The following is a 12,500-nucleotide window of genomic DNA, read 5'->3' as shown; positions in this document are numbered from 1 at the left end:
ACGAATCTCAAAGTTCATGTACAGTCCCTGTACAACTCTTTTTAACACTGTCGAAGTGATCTTTGCTCATTTATTTTAGTCTTAAACGGTTTGGCGAATAATTCTAATTAAATGGTGCTGTTGAAAAATGAATTTCCTCCAAAAATGTTATTTTTGTGTAATTTTGTTTGCATTTTTACGATTTTCTCAGCATGTTGAAGAGACACGTGTGCCTGCAATCACGACTCGCTTGACCCCTACCCTGTTTAACACAAGTTATGAACAAGTAAACGATAATACCCAATATTGCTATTTCATATATGTAACGTGGATTTCCATTGGTCAATTGGGCAAAACTGAGCTCATTGTAAAAGTGATATCGACGACATTTCCGTCGATATCAGTTTTGATATCGACGACCTCTTTATTGCTTCCCCACTTCAAAAACAAAAACACCTAAATTTAAAAACAAACAAATATTTATGAAAATGTAATGATCCCAGAATTTAGTTGAGCAAGTGACTAAAGACTTTTTGAAAGAAAAGACATTTTGAAATACTGAAAAGTACAAGAAAAGAGTGAACAAAAAGAAATACTAATCAGAGGGAGGGATATAATGGAAGAGCCAAAACTGAGACACATACTTTTGTAATTTCTTTACAGTAAATACAAAATGTTCAGAGAATTAGCAATATATCTAACATTGACTGACTGTGTGATGATATCTTCTGCTATTGGTCTGTTTCGACAGTGATATCAAAATCTCGACCTCCAGTCTCGATTTTGATATCACTGTCTCAACAGACCATAGCAGAAGATATCATAACACAGTCAGTCAATCTATAGATATATACGACTAGTGTCTGTCTGTCTGTCTGTCTGTCTGTCTGTCTGTCTGTCTGTCTGTCTGTCTGTCTGTCTGTCTGTCTGTCTGTCTGTCTGTCTGTCTGTTCGTGATGCACGGCCAAAGTTCTCGGTGGATCTTTTTCAAATTTGGACACCGTATTCAGCTACACCCCGGACACAACCTCATCGATGAGATATTTCAACACGTGCTCTCAGCGCGCAGCGCTGTGCGCGCTGAACCGATTTTTTTTTGTTTTTTTTGTTGTTGTCGGGATCCACTACCAGTAACTCTTCCTTATCTTCTCCAGTGTTTTCAGCCGCGATTATCTCCCTTCCTCCGTGTGGCAAAGCCGGGTCCCAGGCGCAGCCTGGTATTCGGCTCTACTTCTTCCCGGCGAAGCGGGTAATCATCTAGTGTTAGATGTATTGCTAATTCTCTGGACATTTTGTATTTACTGTAAAGAAATTACAAAAGTATTTGTCTCAGTTTTGGCTGTTCCATATCCCTCCCTCTGATTATTATTTCTTTTTTGTTCACTCTTTTCTTGTACTTTTCAGTATTTTAAGATGTCTTTCCTTTCAAAAAGTCTTTTGTCACTTGCTCAACTAAATTCTGGGATCATTACGTCTATATATATATACGACTAGTGTCTGTCTGTCTGTCTGTCTGTCTGTCTGTTCGCGATGCACGGCCAAAGTTCTCTGTGGATCTTTTTCAAATTTGGACACCGTATTCAGCTACACCCCGGACACAACCTCATCGATGAGATATTTCAACACGTGCTCTCAGCGCGCAGCGCTGAACCGATTTTGGTTCCACCTGAGCTACCCGGGCCCCCATACCGACACACCAAAGCCGCTAGACCACATCACAACGCCAAAGTTCTCGGTGGATCTTTTTCAAATTTGGACACCGTATTCAGCTACACCCCGGACAAAATATCATCGATGAAATATTTCAACACGTGCTCTCAGCGCGCAGCGCACAACCGATTTTGGTTTTTCTGTTCATTTCACCATTCCCAGTAACTCTTCCTTATCTTCTCCAGTGTTTTGCGTTTATCTCCCTTCCTTCGTGTGGCTTCAATCCATATTCCCGGTTCTACGTTACTATTTTTAGAATGTCACTGCGCTGTCCAGAACGCTTCCCATGCACCCGTAAGTTGTTCTTACTGTCAAAGTGAAAAGGTCGAATCAATTTATAGCCACGCGAAAAATACACTGTCACCTATCTCTATATATTTATAGATATAGATATACATATATATATATATATATGGCTTCTCTGTGTGTGTGTGTGTGTGTGTGTTTGTGTGTGTGTGTCTGTGGGCAACACCTGTGTATTGTAGAGTTCTGTTTGTGATGGGATCTAGCGGCTTTTGTCTGTCTGTATGTTCTGGCATTTGAGAAGCCACAACAGATAATATAGGGCTAAGAAATAAGCTCTAAAATTCTCAATCCCGTTTGACAGGACTTCACCTTCAAAGGTGATTGTGGTGAACCGCTACGCTGTCTGTCTCTGTCTCGCGATTCACCCCGGCGAAGCCGAATATTCCTCTAGTATATATATATGGGTGCGTCTCAGAATCTCGTCCTCTGTTTGTGACATTATCACCAAAAGTAAAATCTTCCCAGAAAACTTTGATAATACTATTTACACACTTCTCAGGGTGTACCTTTTCAGTTTAAACAAGAAAAAATATAACATTGCCTTTAGTTTGCCATATATTGAGCATTATTTGGACCATGTGTGCAAAATCACCCGTGTAACATGGAAAAAATAAAAGACAAAAAAACTGCATTTATAAGGCTGAAAACGACTTTTATTCAGTTATTATTGTTGAATCACAAGCCATTATAGAGTTCAATATGAAATGACTACATGCAAACAACAAAATAATGTTTTTTTCAAAGTTCCATGCATTCGTCAAAATTTCAATACAAAAATGAAAATTAATTAATGATATCCTGATCAGAACATGTTGATACATGGCATTCATTCAGTCTTATTGACATTTAACCTTCACAATAGCATATATACAAAGATTTGTTGCTCTAAGACAAAATGTTAGAAAGTTATCCCAAAAGAATGCAAAATGGTCACCGATGTAACATGGAAACATCACTTTTGTAACAAAGAAACGGTTATGCTTTTTCCCACAAACTTTACTAAATGAAGCTGATTTTGCAACCAGATTCTTCTTAGGTAAAATGCCAAACACTAAAACAGGAACAGAAAGAAAAAAAGCTGGACAAAATCTAGCAAACTTGGCCCCAAAAAAGAGAAACATTAATGAAAAGTTCATCACCCACGTAACTCGGAAACGAACAACCAGACATGTATTATAAGGTTTGACATGAAGAATGCAAATGTTCAAAAGTGGTTCATTCAATTGTTGAGACAATAAACCAAAGGCATTGGTTACATATAGAACAGTTGCCACTTGCAGTTAATTAATTTATTTTAAAAGAAATAATGCCTCCTGGCATTGAAGGTGGGGTCACGAATCATGGTTGCATCAGATGTAGGGACTAAGGAAATATCATCGATCCCTGGAAAGCAATAGTAGTTCCCCTCCGGTTTCCTTCGAAGGAACGTTACCACCAGTTCATCAGGTCGAATCTCTTGCACCTGAAACATGCAAGTACCTGCGATTTCAACTAAAGATTGATGCAATATGTGTACTAGTTTCACTAACATGAATTTGTTTAATGTCGTTCAAGATTTTGATGCATCCACATTCACTGGCTAAAAACAAAATAAAGTAATTATTTTGTTCAGACTTACCATTCCATTGAACATACAACTTTTACAATTAAAGAAAACATTGACACTTACCGTTCCTTTAAATGGATTTCGGAAATTTAATTTTGATCATAATTTTTTATATTTTTAATTTTCAGAGCTTGTTTTTAATCCAAATATAACATATTTATATGTTTTTGGAATCAGGAAATGATGTAAAATAAGATGAACGTAAATGTGGATCGTTTTATATATAAAAAAAAAATTATTACAATTTTCAGATTTTTAATGGCCAAAGTCATTAATTAATTTTTAAGCCACCAAGCTGAAATGCAATACTGAAGTCCGGCCTTCGTCGAAGATTGCTTTACACAAATTTCAATCAATTTAATTGAAAAATGAGGGTGTGACAGTGCCGCCTCAACTTTTACAAAAAGCCGGATATGACGTCATCAAAAGTATTTGTCGAAAAAAAGAAAAAAACGTCCGGGGATATCATACCCAGGAACTCTCATGTCAAATTTCATAAAGATCGGTCAAGTAGTTTAGTCTGAATCGCTCTACACACACACACGCACAGACAAACAGACACACACACACACATACACCACGACCCTCGTTTCGATTCCCCCTCTATGTTAAAACATTTAGTCAAGTTTTGACTACGTGAAATCGAAAGAAAAACTATTATTAACAAATGTGTAGCCTAATTTTTCACTTCATAGAATATCATAGCAGCAAAAACTCACCTTTTCTTAAGAACCTTGGGTGTTGATCACTGTCGTAACAAAATCACAGACTTCGGAAACATTCTCGAAATCTTTCTTCGCTGCTGGAAGCTGAACTATTTCTCTCTGTAACTGCGCATGCGTAGTCACCCGCACCTCTAAGTCACTACGCGCAAAATAGTTCTAATCTTTCTTCAAAACTCTGAACATTATTTGCAAAACCGTTCACCATCGTAACGGAATTTTGAAGAAGCATGTCATATTGCGCAACTTTCAACTTAGTTTGCAGATGCAATTTTGAGAAAATAATACTTAAATAACATTTAGCTTAGCGATTTTCTATGCCCTTTCATGTCAAGATCGTGTTGAAAATGAATATGCAAATTCTAAAGTTCAAATTTAGGACTTGTTGCTGTTGCACGCGTGCGGAAACATATGTTACGACAGTGATGGCAAACTTTCAAGCGATTAATTTCGTTTAAAAAAACAATTCTGTGGACAAAATAACATTTCAACTGTCAAGTACACTTAAACCAAACACACATAACAAAAATAGCAGTCCTTGGACATTCTAAACGATTCTTGTAGTGAGGTACAAAACTAGTTGATGGTTCATGTCACAGATCAGACCTTCATTTTTCACGCATTTAATCATTTCTTTCGCAAAACAACCTTCATAATAATCATGCAAAATACTCAGTTTTGTTTGTACTATTTCTTTATTCATTTTACTTCTCAAACATACCAATATCATGATTTAAAATTCAGTATGTTTCAATTGTGGGCTAATTTGATTATGGCACACACAAAAGGATCAGTTTCTGAGACGCACCCATATATATATGACTTGTGTCTGTGTGTGTGTGTGTGTGTTTGTGTATCTGTGTATTTGTGTATTTGTGTGTTTGTGTATTTGTGTATTCGCCATGCACGGCCAAAGTTCTCGATGGATCTGCTTCAAATTTGGTGGGCATATTCAGGTAGACCCGGGACACGACACAACCTGGTCGATATTTCAACACGTGCTCTCAGCGCGCAGCGCGGAACCGATTTTGGTTCCACCTCAGCTATTTTGGTTCCACCTCAGCTACCCGGGCCCCCATACCGACACACCATAGCCGCTACACCACATCACAACGCCAAAGTTCTCGGTGGATCTTTTTCAAATTTGGACACCGTATTCAGCTACACACCGGACACAATATCATCGATGAGATATTTCAACACGTGCTCTCAGCGCGCAGCGCTGAACTGATTTTGGTTTTTGTGTTCATTTCACCATTATAAGTAACTCTTCCTTATCTTCTCCAGTGTTTGGCGTTTATCTCCCTTCCTTCGTGTGGCTTTCCCGTTCAGTTGTAAGTTACTACTATTTTTAGAATGTCACTGCGCTGTCCACTGCGCTGAGCGTCTTCGGATATTCCCGGCGTTCTGTTACTGTTACTATTTTTGAGTCACTTGAGAAAAAGTGACTCTATGTACTCACCCGAGTCGTCCGTCCGTCCGTCCGTCCGTCCGTCCGGACGTCCGTCCGTCCGTCCGGACGTCCGTCCGGCCGTCCGGAAAACTTTAACGTTGGATATTTCTTGGACACTATTCAGTCTATTAGTACCAAATTTGGCAAGATGGTGTATGATGACAAGGCCCCAAAAAACATACATAGCATCTTGACCTTGCTTCAAGGTCAAGGTCGCAGGGGCCATAAATGTTGTCTAAAAAACAGCTATTTTTCACATTTTTCACATTTTCTCTGAAGTTTTTGAGATTGAATACCTCACCTATATATGATATATAGGGCAAAGTAAGCCCCATCTTTTGATACCAGTTTGGTTTACCTTGCTTCAAGGTCAAGGTCACAGGAGCTCTTCAAAGTTGGATTGTATACATATTTTGAAGTGACCTTGACCCTGAACTATGGAAGATAACTGTTTCAAACTTAAAAATTATGTGGGGCACATGTTATGCTTTCATCATGAGACAAATTTGGTCACATATGATCAAGGTCAAGGTCTCTTTGACCCTTATGAAATGTGACCAAAATAAGGTAGTGAACCACTAAAAGTGACCATATCTCACGGTAGAAAGAGCCAATAAGCACCATTGTACTTCCTATGTCTTGAATTAACAGCTTTGTGTTGCATGACCTTGGATGACCTTGACCTTGGGTCAAGGTCACATGTATTTTGGTAGGAAAAATGTGTAAAGCAGTTCTTAGTGTATGATGTCATTGCTAGGTTTAGGTCAAGCATGTGAGTCGTATGGGCTTTGCCCTTCTTGTTAGAAGGTCAACGCAGTGTACAGAACGTAAATTGGACCCGTAAATTATCCTCACTGTAAAAGTGCAAAGGTCGAATCAATTTATAGCCACGCGAAAAATACACTGTCATCTATCTCTCTATAGATACGGCTTCTCTGTGTTTGTGTGTGTGTGTGTGTGTGTGTGTGTGTGTGTGTGTGTGTCTATATGAGCAACACCTGTGCATTGTTCAGTTCTGTTTGTGATGTGGTCTGGCGGCTTTTGTGTAATTTTATGTACTGGCCTTCCTTTGAGAAGCCATAACTTGCTCAGTCCTGTTTGAGTGGAGTTCGCCTCCAAAGGTGATTAACACGGTTACATTCGTCGACAAGGATGGGACTCGATATGGTCAGGAATGGCATTATGGCCACTGAATCATTTTCGTGCTGTTCCCATTCCACGAATCTGGGAGGGACCTAAGCTTGGCGGGTCCATTGTTCGGACCCGGCGAAGCCGGCGTACGGCTCTAAGTACTTCTTCCCGGCGAAGCCGGCTACCCGGCGAAGCGGGTATTCATTCTAGTATATATATATATACGACTAGTGTCTGTCTGTCTGTCTGTCTGTCTGTTCGCGATGCACGGCCAAAGTTCTCGGTGGATCTTTTTCAAATTTGGACACCGTATTCAGCTACACCCCGGACACAACCTCATCGATGAGATATTTCAATACGTGCTCTCAGCGCGCAGCGCTGTGCGCGCTGAACCGATTTTGTGTTTTTTTGTCGGGATCCACTACCAGTAACTCTTCCTTATCTTCTCCAGTGTTTTCAGCCGCGATTATCTCCCTTCCTCCGTGTGGCGTCAATCCATATTCCCGTTACTACGTTACTGGCAAAGCCGGGTCCCAGGCGCAGCCTGGTATTCGGCTCTACTTCTTTCCGGCGAAGCCGGTACCCGGCGAAACGGGAAATCATCTAGTTTTCATATATATATATATTTGTTTGTTTTTAAATTTAGGTGTTTTTGTTTTTGAAGTGGGGAAGCAATAAAGAGGTCGTCGATATCAAAACTGATATCGACGGAAATGTCGTCGATATCACTTTTGCACTGAGCTCAGTTTTGCCCAATTGACCAATGGAAATCCACGTAACATATGAAATAGCAATATAAACAATTAAATACTATGCACTTGTCGTACAGCCAGTCAATTATCCTCTACGAATCTGTTTTTCTTTTTGATTTATCTTATCTGGTTCATATTTTACGACAATTTGATAATGACGAAAAATCACTCGCAACAGCGGGCGCGAATGAGTTGCGTTTCTTTCGCCGGGGACTGTTCACCAAGATGCATAACATTGCTGTCCGTGACTGTCTGACTAATTGAGTTTAACATACTATACTGGGATAGGTATAGGTAATACGCTGAGGATTTGGTTGATTGTTTGACTCGAACAAGCCCACTACGGCAATCTTCTTCCATACGCCAGCACTATGTTTGTTTCGTCAAAGTATCGAGATACCATCATGATAACGAGCGACGAAAGGCGATGCATGCGTGTGTTTGTGTTTTCCAAGCCCTAGGACTTTCGCGATGAACTTGGGATCTTTGTCGTGCGCAATTGCGCACACGGGGGGTGTTCGGACACCATAGAATAATTATGCACAAAGTTGACTCGGAGAAATAAATCTCAACAAACCTGGGATTCGATTCCACGCTTGATAGCAACGATCTGATTATAAAGCCAGCTCGCTGCCGTTTGGGCTACGTCCCCGCCAAGATTGTCCGTGTGCGTGGGTGCGTGTGCGTGTGTTTTTGAATTCTCGTCTGTTTGTTTACCTGTCTGCCTGACTACCTACCTGTCTGTCAATCACTCTGTCTGTCCCTCCGAAGGCAACTAGCCGTTGTCAGAGGAACATGTCATAGTGCAATAGACGATTTTCGGAAATAACTCTGTCAAGTTTGTATGGGTTGTCGAAGATTTGCTTTCCCTTGTTACTATGCAAACACTGACGCAAGCCTGCATGTTTGTTTGTTTGTTTGTTTGTTTGTTTGTTTAACGCCCAGCCGACCACGAAGGGTCATAATTAACAGGGCGGTGCTGCGTTGACATATAACGTGCGCTACATGTACACACAAGACAGAAGTCGCAGCACAGGCTTCATGTCTCACCCAGTCACATTATTCTGACACCGGACCAACCAGTCCTAGCACTAACCCCATAATGCCAGACGCCAGGCGGAGCAGCCACTAGATTGCCAATTTTAATGTCTTAGGTATGACCCGGCCGGGGTTCGAACCCACGACCTCCCGATCACGGGGCGGACGCCTTACCACTACTAGGCCAACCGTGCTGGTAGCCTACATGTGACATGTAGGCTTGCCTTTGTGTTTCCATGGAAAATCACAGAAAAACACGAGAAAGCAACTTTTTTACAATCAATGCAAAACCCGACAGAGTTATTTCCGGAATATCTCCTCTTAAAGGCCAACATCCGCGGGAATTTTTCTCCTGGAGCGACCTAAACTTGAACCCGTCGCTATTCTTGCATGTCTGTTTACTTCGTGTTGCACGCAAAAATTGAGCGACTTCCTTGCCGCGTGGATTGACGAAGCTGTTTTATTCTCGTCACTGAAAACACTGCAGTGCGTGCAGTTTTATTCTGTGGGTTCGACAGATTGACTAAATGTTGTAATTTCGCTTTCACGAATCAGGAACCGACAAGGAATAAGATGAAAGTGTTTTTAAATTGATTTCGACAATTTAATTTTGATAATAATTTTTATATTTTTAATTTTCAGAGCTTGTTTTTAATCCAAATATAACATATTTATATGTTTTTGGAATCAGAAAATGATGGAGAATAAGATGAACGTAAATTTGAATCGTTTTATACATTTTTTTTTTTTTTACAATTTTCAGATTTTTAATGACCAAAGTCATTAATTAATTTTTAAGCCACCAGGCTGAAATGCAATACCGAAGTCCGGGCTTTGTCGAAGATTACTTGACCAAAATTTCAACCAATTTGGTTGAAAAATGAGAGCGTGACAGTGCCGCCTCAACTTTCACGAAAAGCCGGATATGACGTCATCAAAGACATTTCTCCAAAAAAAGAAAAAAACGTTCGGGGATATCAATCCCAGGAACTCTCATGTCAAATTTCATAAAGATCGGTCCAGTAGTTTGGTCTCAATCGCTCTACACACCATATATCCGGCTTTTCGTGAAAGTTGAGGCGGCACTGTCACGCTCTCATTGGCTCACGAAGTGTAGCCTATGCGATCGTAACTTTGTCTGTCTGTGCGTTTGTGCGTGTGTGTGTGCGTGTGTGTGTGTGTGTGTGTTTGTGCGTGTGTATGTCTGTGGTAGAAACTTTAACATTTCCGAGTCTATGTGTGAGTGGTTATCCAAGACTATGAATAAAGCTCGCATAAGATTACGTCACGGTCAAAAGTGTTTGACGTCAATTAATGCATCATGACGGCATGCCTCCCTGTAGTCTTTCTCTCTCGCGTGGTGTGTGTGGTCTCGGTCATTGTTATTTTGAGCGGGCCGAGACTATTTGGCAGTCGTGTCCCTGTAAGTAGGCTACATGCAGACAGACAGATCTAGATCTAGTGTCTCTCTTTCTTGCACAGTGTCACCTAAGCTTACTGTGTGTGTTGGTGTGTATGTGTGACGGAGTGATTGAGTTTGTGTTACTGTTTGTCTATTTCTTACGTGAGCCTTGAAGGCTTCGCTCTTGTTTTTCAATCAAATTGGTTGAAATTTTGGTCAAGTAAAAATTTTTTTTTTATAAAACGATTCAAATTTACGTTCATCTTATTCTCCATCATTTTCTGATTCCAAAAACATATAAATATGTTATATTTGGATTAAAAACAAGCTCTGAAAATTAAAAATATAAAAATTATTATCAAAATTAAATTGTCGAAATCAATTTAAAAACACTTTCATCTTATTCCTTGTCGGTTCCGGATTCCAAAAACATATAGATATGATATGTTTCGATTAAAAACACGCTCAGAAAGTTAAAACGAAGAGAGGTACAGAAAAGCGTGCTATCCTTCTCAGCGCAAGTACTACCCCGCTCTTCTTGTCAATTTCACTGCCTTTGCCATGAGCGGTGGACTGACGATGCTACGAGTATACCTCACGCCGGAACCTCGGCTGTACCCGCGGATAACCGCAGGCTCTGCAGACTGTTCACCGCAGACAGAAATTGTCAACAGGAGTGGTGAGTGTCTGCCAAAAATCGTCTCTGCTTTCTCTAAAATGACATATCATTACAAAACTATTGTTTGTACTTCAACCTAAGGTATTATAGCACCCTACCATCGATTTAATTTTTTCCTTTCGTTCGTATGTGAAGGCTGAGCTTCGAGTATTTGTGCTTTTCGTGTAAAAAGTGCCAAAATTCTGACTTTACACATTTATTACGGAAATCCAAGCTTATTAAACAAGTTGCAGAAGTCAGAATTTTGGCACTTTTTACAGGAAATCCACAAATACTCGAAGCTCAGCCTTCACATACGAACGAAAGGAAAAAATTAAATCGATGATAGGGTGCTATAATACCTTAGGTTGAAGTACAAACAATAGTTTTGTAATGATATGTCATTTTAGAGAAAGCAGAGACGATTTTGTGCAGACACTCACCACTCGTGTTGACAATTTCTGTCTGCGGTGAACAGCCTGCAGAGCCTGCGGTTATCCGCGGGAACAGCCGAGGTTCCGGCGTGTATACGGTCTTGCTGAAAAATTGCAGTGCGTTCATTTTCATTCTGTCAGTTCGACAGCTACTTGACTAAATGTTGTATTTTCGCCTTACGCGACTTGTTTTTTATATTTAGTCAAGTTTTGACTAAATATTTTAACATCGAGGGGGAATCGAAACGAGGGTCGTGGTGTATGTGCGTATGTGTGTGCGTGCGTGTGTGTGTGTGTGTGTGTAGAGCGATTCAGACTAAACTACTGGACCGATCTTTATGAAATTTGACATGAGAGTTCCTGGGTATGAAATCCCCGAACGTTTTTTTCATTTTTTTGATAAATGTCTTTGATGACGTCATATCCGGCTTTTCGTGAAAGTTGAGGCGGCACTGTCACGCCCTCATTTTTCAACCAAATTGGTTCAAATTTTGGTCAAGTAATCTTCGACGAAGCCCGGGGTTCGGTATTGCATTTCAGCTTGGTGGCTTAAAAATTAATTAATGACTTTGGTCATTAAAAATCGGAAAATTGTAAAAAAAAATAAAAATTTATAAAACGATCCAAATTTACGTTTATCTTATTCTCCATCATTTTCTGATTCCAAAAACATATAAATATGTTATATTCGGATTAAAAACAAGCTCTGAAAATTAAATATATAAAAATTATTATCAAAATTAAATTGTCCAAATCAATTTAAAAACACTTTCATCTTATTCCTTGTCGGTTCCTGATTCCAAAAACATATAGATATGATATGTTTGGATTAAAAACACGCTCAGAAAGTTAAAACAAAGAGAGGTACAGAAAAGCGTGCTATCCTTCTTAGCGCAACTACTACCCCGCTCTTCTTGTCAATTTCACTGCCTTTGCCATGAGCGGTGGACTGACGATGCTACGAGTATACGGTCTTGCTGAAAAATGGCAGCTACTTGACTAAATATTGTATTTTCGCCTTACGCGACTTGTTCTTTTGTACATTCTCAGCAGAATTCTTTTAGTTCAACCCAATGTACTGCCCAGATAACATCTTGTTTACTGTCGGCGTTGTTTTCATGCATTGTACCACGTTCTATGATGTTTTGGATACATAAATAACAAGTCGCGTGAAGCGAAATTATAAAAAAAACGCTGGCGCTGGACCCGAGTACTCTTCAGACTGGCTCGCTCCCCCAGTATGAAAGTTTTTGTCTTGTGCACGTGGATTAAATAAAAAAAATAAAAAATAAAAAATATTTATTTATTT

General features: G+C 39.8%; 1 protein-coding gene across 1 annotated transcript in view; it reads left to right on the top strand.

The window, feature by feature from the left end:
• LOC138974666 (uncharacterized) overlaps positions 1 to 12,500 on the top strand; it is a 38,834-nt gene that overhangs the window by 24,944 nt on the left and 1,390 nt on the right. The window lies entirely within an intron of this gene.

This window comes from Littorina saxatilis, linkage group LG8 (genome assembly GCF_037325665.1).
Source record: "Littorina saxatilis isolate snail1 linkage group LG8, US_GU_Lsax_2.0, whole genome shotgun sequence".
NCBI classification, from domain to species: Eukaryota; Metazoa; Mollusca; class Gastropoda; order Littorinimorpha; family Littorinidae; genus Littorina; species Littorina saxatilis.
Note: the sequence above shows the minus strand (reverse complement) of the source record. Positions and strands in the feature narration are given on the sequence as shown.